This window comes from Bombus pascuorum, chromosome 3, assembly GCF_905332965.1.
Source record: "Bombus pascuorum chromosome 3, iyBomPasc1.1, whole genome shotgun sequence".
Lineage (NCBI taxonomy): Eukaryota > Metazoa > Arthropoda > Insecta > Hymenoptera > Apidae > Bombus > Bombus pascuorum.
Window position 1 is genome coordinate 5,178,949 of NC_083490.1, and position 12,012 is coordinate 5,190,960.

A 12,012-nucleotide genomic window follows, 5' to 3' on the forward strand; every position below is an offset into this window, starting at 1 on the left:
CTTTCACCAATGATATTATTGTTTCAACGTTTCCTATTGGTCAGTTTAAATATTGCCACAAAAGTATCGAATCAGATTAATAATAATTGGAATTGACCAATATTATTAATCGTGTGCTCTTAAAAATAATAATTTAATAGAATAAATAAGAATATCGAGGTTACATGTCGCGTGTATAATATCGCGTTTAAATTTCAATCGAAATTCGCGGGTATCGAAAATGATAGTATAGTGTGGTTAGTGTCACGAGTTCGCGAGTCGCGAGTACATACAATAGAGACGGTGGGCGGGTCATGGTGATCTAATCTTTTTTGCTTCGACAGTTTCTGAACGGAGTGACATGATTACCATAGACATGTAAAAAGTTAATAACGATCGTGGTGAAAAGGAGCATCGAACCCTAATACGATCGTCGAACAAGCTGATGCTGCAAGAAACATCTCGTGGATAGGTGTACGTACGGTTCCCGACGAACGCGACAGGTTTTCTGTAATCAGCATGTTCCGGCGACCGACTCTCTTCCCTAACCTTCCTTTCGCACACACCACCAGATTCGCAAGTAACGCTAACACGTGGAGAGATGAATTATAAGGTAAGGAGCAAAGTTCACCCGTTAGAAATTTAATCTTTAAAATGAGATTTCTCGTCACACCGCTGAGAAATGATTTTTCGTCTATATTGCGCAGGTTGCATTTCGTCATTTGAAATCAACCTAACGAACGTTTCATGTTTCGTGATCTATTTTCATGTTTTTAGAGATGAAGAAATTTTTTTTAAATTATTTCAACTTTGTTCCATTTTGTGAAGTTGCATGCATTAAATGGTAATTACCGATATAATTAATATGTATATTATGCGAAGTTAAGAAGCAATGTTTACGTAATATGATGCATGCCCTGCTTTAGCAAATTTTAAATATAACTTAACGAATGCGCATCGCAACTTGAAATATTTTCATGTTCTTAACTAAAGATGAACAACTTTTTCTAAATTACTTTAACTTTATTTCATTTTACAAAGTTTTTCTCAAATTAATTTACATCGCTCGAAAAAAAAATTCGTCGAATTTCTATATCGTTTTAATGATGTTTCAACGTACATAGCTTCATATTATTTTGTTGGAAATAATGAGTTGCATCGATTATTGTATTGAAAATTAGATGATTCCATTTAAGAAAACCTATTTCTACATATCGCTTCCATTTACAAGAAAACTAATTTCACCAGACTATACATTCTGGTATTTTATTAATGATTCGCACTAATAGATTAAAATTGGTCACCTTCTATGCATAGAGCAACTCGAAAGCCGTTTTGAGTATCGCAATTAACGGATGATGAAGTAACTTCACCTTTAGAAGTGTGTATTTATATTTATTATCCTCTTGAGGGGAGTTAAGCTTCCATGCAAGTTGTCCTGTTCCTGCTCTTTATATTGACCCTTCTTCGTCTGAAATTAACATTTCTACGAGCACATGGTATCTACCAGGTGCACATGGGCTCTGGATATTATATTAATTAAATCTTGTTATTAGTATTTATGGACGTGATCCATGGCTAGCTATGACCTGCTATGAATTTGTAGCTAATTAAAAGTTCGATTTTTTACTGATTAAATATGTAGTACAGGAACTTTGAACGCGGTATAAAAGCAGTATGATTAAATTTTATTATCATACAAACACTTTAGAAGCCAAATATTTCTTCATTCGAAATGTGGCAAATATTAGGTATGTGTTTGTTTCTGTTTTAAATATACCTTTATACTTTTGAAGATAATATGAGGGTAAAGTATATTAACGTTAATATTAATTAACGACGGGCCTACACTCGCGAGCTTTAATATTTATTAAACCTGAATATGCATTAACGTTAATGCATGTAATCGCTCGGTAGCTAACACGTCAGGGCTGCTTTGACAATATTTGAAATTCCCGCCTCTTCCGTTATTACGTCATAAATTACATCATCTTAGAAACAAGCATTAATAATATGTAATCCCAAACGCCGTACATTCTCGTCTAACGTCCAATCGATGTTCCTTCTTGATTAACATTAAATTTATTATTAATTTAAATTCTCAGTATATAAAATAGGCGCCATTTTTTTCCGATAAAAGAACGAGGTATTCTAAAATCTAGCGTGACACCGACACAAGTATAATCAAATACGTGAACAATGGGTTGGAGGGGACTCAAAGAGCGCATTTTTTACGAGCCTGTCGAAAGATACACTTGGACCGCAGCGCATCATGACGACGAGATGAAAAGTGGTCCGAACATTTTACTGATTTTCACGGGCTACATAGTGCAAGCGTGTCGTTACGTACCGCCAATCTCGCATTTTTTCCTTTTTTCCTTTTTTTTTTTTTTCATTTTGTCCATTCGAAACGCGCTCGCACATACCTGTACACACGGATGTGAGGTTATGTGTCATGCAGGCGAAAAGAGATCGTAAATTTGAAGAACGCGTAACCTGATACCAGTCAATGAATACCTCAAGCCATGGATACAGGCACGGTGGAGTATTCTAATAAAAGGAAAATTATTTTTAATCGCGTGCCAACATGTAATCCGTTTTGTTGCGTAAAATTCGCTGTATTAACGAGACCGTAGCTCGGAAATTATACCCGCCCACGTATCAACGGGCATTAAATTTTAATTGCGCCGTTGAATCGCGAATTTCCCCCAACTCGGTCGCTCGTTCGTTCGAAATTCAAAGGGGAGAAAAATCGTAAAAAGGTGCGGCGAGGAGGCGATGCTGGAGGATCGTCGGTAGAAGAAGACAAAGAGGAAAAATAAAAAGAGTAACCGAGGGAAAGCTCATAGGTAGCCGGCGGGGAAATTTACATTTTTAAATTGCATTTATTGCGAGCCGGAGTATAGCGGAGAGCGGAGTACTTCGAGAGCGCTTACCGTGAATTAAAGCTGACAATTCATCGATGGCTCGCCGCTCTTTTGAATAAACTACGTTTCACGTGGCCGAGCTTTGCATCCGGATTTACCTGTTATCCGTTTAATTGATTATTTCTAGGGAGTTTTTTTAATGAAATCCCGTGTACCAAGCTGATTATAGTAGGATCACATAGTAGGATGTTTGTACGAGTTCTGAGAAATTGGAGTAGCGTCGTTATAATTGATCTTGAGTATTGAGCGTTTAATTACAAACATAGAATGTTAGACCGAGCATTGGATTACTTTAAGAATCTTCTGCAATTTTTGTGGTATCTAATTTTGATATATCGTTCACATTATATAAACTTCATTCGTTATTGTAAACGCTACGTATAACATACAGTTACAGATATGTAAATATATTTAATAACACATTTAAATTATTTTCCTTTTTTTATTATTATGTTTCAACTGTAGAATTAAAGAGAAACTTCTTTTACATCGGGTTACTAGAATATTTTATAATTCGTGATATTTCGCTATACCAGTGGTATTAAAGTAACCAGAGATGACTCTAATATGCGCTACTTTCGTTTCCTCGCCAAGGAGGCTGGATTTCGCGTTGGTAATATCTAGGAAAGGTCGAAGGTAGCAGAAGCGTATGCAAATGTTGTGCGAGGCAGTACATAAAAGCCGGCTTTGAATGGGTTTTGTGTTACTTTTGTCATACTCGTATTTCGATAAACCAGCCCCCGCGCGTGAGCGTGCTTCCGTTACGCGCAAATATGTGTTTCCATAGCTCGCGATACGTTTCCCTCTGATTTAACTGGATTTATAAGCCCTCGTTCTCTCGTATATCACATTGATACACGGGAAGAAAAATGTATAAGCACTCTTTGCAAAAATAGAAAAGGACGCTCTCCGTGGAAAAATTTATTATTATCTTCAAATAATTTATCGTGTTTTGCCTCTCAACGCCGTCAATCATAATACCAGAAACCAACGATATACATTATATGTGTATGACACTCTATACAGGATAAAATTAAATTTACATTAATGTTAATTGTTATCAATAATTAAACGATTATGCGATGCAACATTAAATTACGGCATAAATATTACAATCCTCCGCCGTTTTCACCAAAATTTACACTCGATACAAATTACTTAACATTTTCCGAAGGTTCGATTATTAGCAAAACTGATGAATATTTTCCACAAAATATGTATACCGAGTGCTGCATACATCTGATCTTATTTGATGATCCATGCAAATTATGGAGAAAAGTCTCGAATTAATTACGCCTCCCTAGAGTATCACAGTGGCACATGTTTACATCGTTCCTCTTATTAATTTTTACCACCGCCGTGTAATCCTGCCGCGAATTCTGTTTCGCGTTATTCTTCCATGTTGCGAGCGTGTTTTTGAAAGATTCCAGCGTGCCCATGAGAGACTTTTCTCGTGGCAGAAAAATACTTAGAAATGAAAAACAACAACAAAAAAAAAAGAAAGCTAGAAGAAAGAGGCAGAGAGGAAAAATAAGAATATTCGCGAACAATTCTCTTATTTTCCGCGCTTGTTACTTTCGGCTGTTTCTTTCCTACCTCCGGCTTCGCGTAAGTCATACAATTCTACCACGAAATTAATTATTGCGATACCATTAGCGGTCCGTCGCGGTCGTGGCGAAAATGAGATTGTACGCTCCTCTGGATAGAATTTTCTTAGGAATTGAAAACGTTGAAGGAAATCAAATTATCGAGGTTCTTTAATTAAACGATACGATATATGGATTACAGATATGAGAAGCCGGAGAAGTGCAGAAAATCATTCGTTTCTATTTAACTATGTGAATTTCGCCAAAGTGTTTTACCAAATTAACGATGAATTAGTAATTAAAATCAAAATTTATTTCGTTTTATAGAATCTCCCGTAGCGTAGAAAGGAATTTCTAGGGTTTTTCCCAACGCACATTAGAATTTATTTACTACGAAGATAAAATAGAAAGACCAAGGCTCTAGTTAATTTATGGAATCTTGAACGAGTTTTTGTTTAATTACAAGTGAATAACAGTCACAAATAGTCAAAATTCTTTTTAATCGCTCCGTAGCTATGAAACACCTTTCTGTTCACCAAGAAGCAAACAAAATAAACAATCAAACATCTAATTCTTTTACAAATTCTGTTTGCCGTTCCCAGTGGCCATTCTCCTACAACGCAAAGTAAATAAGAGCATGCTAGTTCCCAGGAAAGAGGCAATCTCTGCTGCAAAGAAGATTTCCCTAGAAATAAAGTTCTCGTAACTTTGCAAGCGCAGGTTTATCGACAGTTGACGCAAATCCGCGCGGCAGACGGAAGCTTGCTCGCGCGTGCACACGTCGAATCGAGGCTTCGTTCGACGCCCTCGGGTCGCACCCATTAACGAGACACTCCGCGACTTCGCGGTGTTCGTCCCCTGACATGACGGCTGGATTCTCTTTCATCGGTTCCCGACCAACCCTTTCGCGCTTCGTCGTCTGCCGGATGAATCATAATTTACGCGTCGTCGTCCGTGAGAACAGTTACTCTCAGCCCTTCTTCCGCTTCCTTTCCACTTGCATCCCTCTATCTCTCTGTTCGCCACGCGAATCGATCGACAAAGAACGCGACGCAATTTCGTAAAAACGATCCGTCCGATCTCCGCGAAAATACGATCCGCTTGATGGATCGTCGCTTTTTCAACGAGGTAACACACCCAACCCCTTTCTCACGATCGATCCGTGGCTCTCTCTGTTGCGACTACCATGCGATTAGACCAACTGGATGGACGATGCTAAGGAGTAGGTTTACGATCGAAGCGTTGCAGCGGTTTGAATTATTAGACCGAGTTTCGAAGCAGTTTTGGAGTTGGCAACTTTTGTGGCTCGATTGAGGAATGATTGATGAATGGTGTTATATACTAGTGTAGGGAAATTTGGTGATAGTAGGAAGATGGAGGTTTAAGAAATTTGATAGTCGTTTTGGGACTTAGGTTTTAATGGAGTTTGTTGAATAGAAGCAGATATAATTTTTTTGTACTTTTTAAGATTCTAACTGAAACTGCTTTCTGTGTCTTAATAAGCAACTGATATGATAGTTTGGAGTCGACTTATTCTGAGATTTCTATTTATCTTATCTTCAGATTGCTTACATTATATATTTCATATTCGCTATTCACAGCGGATCTCAATACATATTGTGACTTATTAAATAGTGATTAACTGACCGTTTAATTATTTTGACGATCTTTGCCAAGTGTATGCTTCCAACAAACGTCTTGTAACTTCTCTATATATATTCAGATCAGTTTCAAACTTTACCAATGTAATCATTTGATAGCCATGTTTCGTTTCATCGCAAATGAGATTTAAAATATTTTGTATAATATATACATAAAAAATTTCTAGAAGTGTTGCAATACTTTCGCGAGCCACTGTATCTCAAATCTCACACATCACTCCATAAACACCACCGTACACAAAACCCAATACTCACCGGTGGGTAATCCTCGATATTAAGTCAGCAGACAACAGTAGGAAGCTTGGGAAGCCCGCTTGCGACGGTAAGAAACGCACGTCGCGTTTCCTCGTGCATTTCTTCGGCGGAGGATTTCTTGGCAGCGACAGAAAGTCACTAGACAAATCGTGACCGAAAAGTTTGCATCCTTCGCGTCTCCGTCGAGAATTCGTTTCTTCCGGGCGTTCGCTTGGCGAAAATTTCATCCCGAGACGTAATCGCGTAGCACAATCGTTTTAGATGTGACCGACCATAATATTGCGGCGATTCTATAATTCTATTTACAAGTTTAATGTCGTGCGTGTGCAATCCCATGACGTGTAGACGATTCTCGAATCGACATCCAGCACAGGTAATCGCATTCGCGATGTAAACGTGAAATTTTCGCGTCAGGTATCAATCAGGGCCGTGTTTGCGCCTCGTGATCTCTCTCCCTTTTCACGGCGTGGATTATTGCACGGCCGTGTAATTTTATTTCCATGCAGCGAGATCGAATCGTTAAAATTAATGGCGCAACGGGGATTGCGCGAGTTTTCCAACGAAAATCGGCTCGGCGCGCGTCGTCGATCGCCACGCGTACGTGGAAATTCGACGATTCATATTTTTTTATCCGCGTTGCCTCGTCAATTTGTATCATGCCTCGTCGAACCAATCGATTTTTCCAATGTTATTAACCCTTCAATAGCGGATCGTCGGTTACGATGCCTCGATTGTTTCTAACTCGTACGCTTTTTCCGATATATTCGTGATATTGTTTTCTTACATTATATGCATATTGTATAATTTTAATGTAGAGAAACGAGAATTTACATAGTTACGGAATTACAACCTGGTTTGAAATTCGTGGTACACTTGAAGCGAGAGAGATGGCTCGAGATAAGACAAAAACCGAGGATAACAAAATTGCATTAAAGATTTCATATTATACGACAAAACCCTTGATTCAAGTCTTCAGTGACAATCATAATCACTGATAGGTTAACTCGAAATATCCTGTAGCGTATGTCTACGCGTTTGATAAATGGGACGTCGAGAAGCAAAGGAGAGATTGTCTCACACTATGAAAAATGCCTGCGACGTTTTCAGATATTCGATGTAAAGTCAGGTGGCTTTGTGTTATTGAAAATTCGATGGAAAATTGGTGACAACTTTTTCGATCCATTTTCCTTATCTTCCTAGGAATATCAAGATTTATGGCTTTGTATCGGGTGACTTGGTAGGTGTAAGCCATTAGCCATCAGGATCAATATTTTCTTTGAAGTAGATACCAAATCTTCCGTTGAAACAAATATGAATCGATGTATGTTGAGAATGTTCTTCGATAGTAAATTGTATCGTAAACTCCCTGCTAAAAATATAAATAATGCAAAGTCATAAAGTAAATAATGTCTATCTTCGTCCATTACATATATGACGTGTAACAATTCAAATACACGAAACATATTATTCTTCGAATTCCCAGATAACAATTAACACAATATACCTCCCTAATGATTTGTCCATAAAAAAGGAGAAAAATAATATTGTTAAAGAACTTATCCGAACTTTAATGTAACGAGTACGGTATACCTACATCATTTTCTACAAATTTCAAACACATTCACCTTCGAATCAAAATCTTCCTTCTCACTAAGACAGAATTTCTCTTCGCATAGTATAATACATAATTCCTTACGCACTTGCATGGCGAACATTCAAGCAACGAGCAACCATTTCGAACCTGAAACCCTCCTTACCTGAAAACGCGTTAGACTAAACGCGACGGAACTCTCGGTGGGATACAAGAGGAACAAACGGTTAAGAGACGACGGTGGAAGACAAAAAGGCACGACACGACGCAGGGAAAGGACGAATAGAGCGTAGGAGGCGGCGTCGCGCTATTTAATCACGCGCATATTATGCAAGATTAGACGCGTCTCGAAAATTAATATCCGAGCACAGCCACCGCCCCAGTTAATGCCCAGTGATACCCATATCTCGTGTAAACAGCCGCGAAGAACTCACGGAATCTCTGCTTCGGCTCAGCCGACATTCGGCTCTGATGTCGGGAGCAACGCCAACCCACTGTCTGGGCATCTGCGTGTCGCGCTATTTGCGATTTCTCCAATTTCGCTGACAGAGAAATTAATTCGAACACGAGGTATCTGTGATTCAGGCTCAACCTCGCACTGTTACAGTCTTTCGCGTAAAACGTGGAAATTGTTTGCCTGGATCTGATATGCATGGGCCATGTACACGTTCGTATCATATAGTATCGATATTCGATAAGTACATGTGGATGTCTGTATTACAGGTAAATGAGATAATGAAGAACGTGTGATAGAAATTGCGTAATATATTTGCGAATTTAATTACCACTTTAGGGGTTAATAATGGTTTGTAGAGGGAATTCCAAGGATTTCGTTTCTATTTCGTCAAATGTTGGAATTTCCAAGTTTACGAATTTTTTAATCTCTGAAATATTTTGAATTATATTTCTTGAAATTAAATATTTGTTACAAACGACTGTGGAGAAGTATATTAATTATCAGTAAGATTTTTCTCTCGGAGTAATCTGCAATTCGAATTAGTCGAAGATCTGCGAATTGAAAATTAAAGTTACTCCAGTAACTTAAGGAGTTTCAATACGGTAAAAAGATCCCTCGTTGCGAGCTTAAAGGAAGATGCTGCTACGAATTTGCAGGAATCCGGTAATGAGACTCACGATAATATACAAGACTGCAAGATTCCCTTGTAATTCTCGCGATCCAACTTTTCTTCGAGTTTATCTGTTTCCACGAGCGAACCATTTGTTACGCGAGATATCGTCGTTCATACGAACGTTTGTAAGTTAATGTACCAAGAAGAATGTGCGATACGAAAAAATTTCGATAGCTTATCCTTGGCCTTACCGTTGCATCGTGTACAATAATTTCTATTCTCTGTGTCATTCGTTTTTGAGGCCGTTCAATCACAATCATATTAGCATAAAATTTTGTTTATGCGAATAATTCCAATTCTGGAAAATTCTTATTTTTTGTAGTTCGTTTGTTTAGTTTGTACAAATAACAACATAACAATCTTCGTAGTAGAACAAAAATCTATACAAATGGATTTCATAAATTGCAAGTCAGTGGTCCTACATTCTATTAGATAAATATTTTGTATCTATTTCCTTCTCGATAGGAAGAGTTTTTCCAAGGACCATGTCAAATAATTTTTCGATAAATCCGTAATCGTACAATCTGCCATTCGGTTTTTCATGTTTCAAACAATTTATTTACGTTTTAAAATCTCGTTCTTCCTGTGGCTCGTCCTAAATGATTCTATACTTCTTTCTTAACGTTTATCTTAAGTCTCTATTTATTAATGTACCGATTTATAAAAAAATCGATCAATCAACAAAAATCTCAAAAAATAACGCTATTGAGTGAATATTTAAATATTCGTTTTTATGTAACATCGTGTAGAGATATTTCTTAAAAACGCGATCAATTGCTGTTACGAGATCCCTATCGTAAGTAGTCTAAAATTTCTATACAAAAGTACGTCGCAGAATTTGCATAGAAAAGAAAAGTGGCTCGTAATTCTCTAAAACAAATGAACAACGCAAATTAATAGGAAAGGCCATTTGGCATGGTTGATCGCGGCATTGGACTACATTTGCGTATGGATTTCTGGTTAGCCGCTCTTGAATCGTTCTCCCCAGAGTACCCAACAGGGGAAACAGAGTAATCGGGGATGAAACTGGGTAAGAGGGAATTTAGGAAGGTCGGTTATCAGCTTCTCGCCGGAGATTTCTTGCAAACGATTTCGTTCCTTGGTTACGTTTAATTTTCTACCACCGATATTCGGATGCCAGCCGCTTTAATGTTCGCCTTAATGCGTTTCACTCATTGCGCGCCATTCAACGTTGAATTAAAACGAAATGGGAGACGTTACGTTTCTTGTTTGGAACACGCTATCTGCCAAAACCTTCGAATCATTACATATCTTATAAAATCTAGCAATCTTAAAGAACGTCAGTTTTGTCCTTCTTTAGGCGCTTGGAAAACTTGGTAGTAAAAGATCTATGGAAAAATTACTGCTGATATACTCAGTATCAATTTTAAAATTATTAAATCTACCAATTTTAATATTAATGCGAAATAAATATTGCAAAATACGCCGTTATGGTAGAACTTTTATAAAAGTATTTTCTAAGCTAACAGAATTCTGAGATGGATTTTTTAGAAATTCCTAGTTCCTGTAAATCACAATCCGAACTTTTAGCCGAGAACTTTAGTCGAGAGTGTAAATAGCATTGAAAGAGCAATATCAATTTTTACTAGCGCGTGTGTGTAAAAAGAAAACCGCGATGAAACAGAATGACGCAATGGGAATTGGAAGCATTAACAGCTGCCAATCTAGAATATTATTACCGGATGATAATGAACGGGCGGAACTATTCCAAGGTTTCGTGATCGACACTGATGCATATGCAAACGTGAATGCATATCGAAGGAAGTAGATGCGAAACGCGAGACGCGATGAGAGCTGGTGGAAACCTAGCTTTATAGCAGGCCACTCTATCCTGTAAAACGAAACTTTATTGATACAGTCTGGCATGTTTGTAAGTGTACGTATGTCCGCGATGACCAGGTGTATTGCGTTACCATTACTTTATATGGCTCCTTTGCGCAGGCAATCAAGCGAAGAATTGGTAGTATGACGAAGAACAACGAAGATGCAGAAAAATATTGACATTTCTCCATTGATACCTGTTCTACGGATATTATATAATTCGTGTAATTTGGCTTCTTGTAGGTATAAGGTATTTACAGATATAATTAGAAGGGTAAAATTAATCCTGTTGTTCTCCTCAAAATTACATAACTGGAAATAGCCTTAGCTTTCAATGTAATTTTACTGTCTTTGTGTATGTTCCATATCTTTTATGAACTAAGTATTTCAAACGTAGATGATGTTCGCGAAGATACAAACACGAAGAAAGAGTGAAGAGAATAGTACAGCTAAAGAGAAGAATAAGAAGGAAGAAAAAGGAGGAAAGGAAGAGGGACAAAAAGGGGAAAAAGAAAGAAGATAGGTGTAATGGACGGATGAAAAGGAAAGAAACGAAGAAAAAAAGAGGATGAATAAAGGAGGAATTTCTCTAAGGCTACATTATACTTAAGCAATGAAAACTCAAAACGAAATGGACTTGGATCAGACTCGTTACATAGTCCAAATAAAAGAGAGTTTCAAAAGTACAAATGGAATGTATCTTTAAAAAAAGAAGAAGAACATTTGTAAACAAAAAAAAAAAAGGAGGAAATCGAAGAAAAATGGAGAACAAAATGTCGCGGGTGTGCGGCTGGAAAAAATCACGGACGAAGGAAAACGTTAATTCTACTCTTGCTGTCTCATTCTACGGACATTATCTCGCTATTTATCTATACCTTGGTGGACGGTTCCTCGTTGAGGAAGGGAAGAGATGAACGTACACCAGCCGGGAGATGAAAAATTGCGCGATTTAATAAAGCAGCCGGTTCTTTTCGAGGAAATAATTGCTGAAACGAGGTCCCGTACGCGTCGCTTCCTTCTTTCCCGGTAATTGTTATTTTT

General features: G+C 37.7%; 1 long non-coding RNA gene across 1 annotated transcript; it reads left to right on the forward strand.

Annotated features, from left to right (window-relative positions):
* The first annotated feature begins 82 nt into the window (after positions 1–82).
* On the forward strand, positions 83–11,268 carry LOC132905314 (uncharacterized). Its single transcript, XR_009657775.1, has 3 exons — positions 83–592; positions 10,863–11,007; positions 11,092–11,268. It is a non-coding gene; the product is annotated as an uncharacterized LOC132905314 (long non-coding RNA).
* Positions 11,269–12,012: the final 744 nt, after the last annotated feature.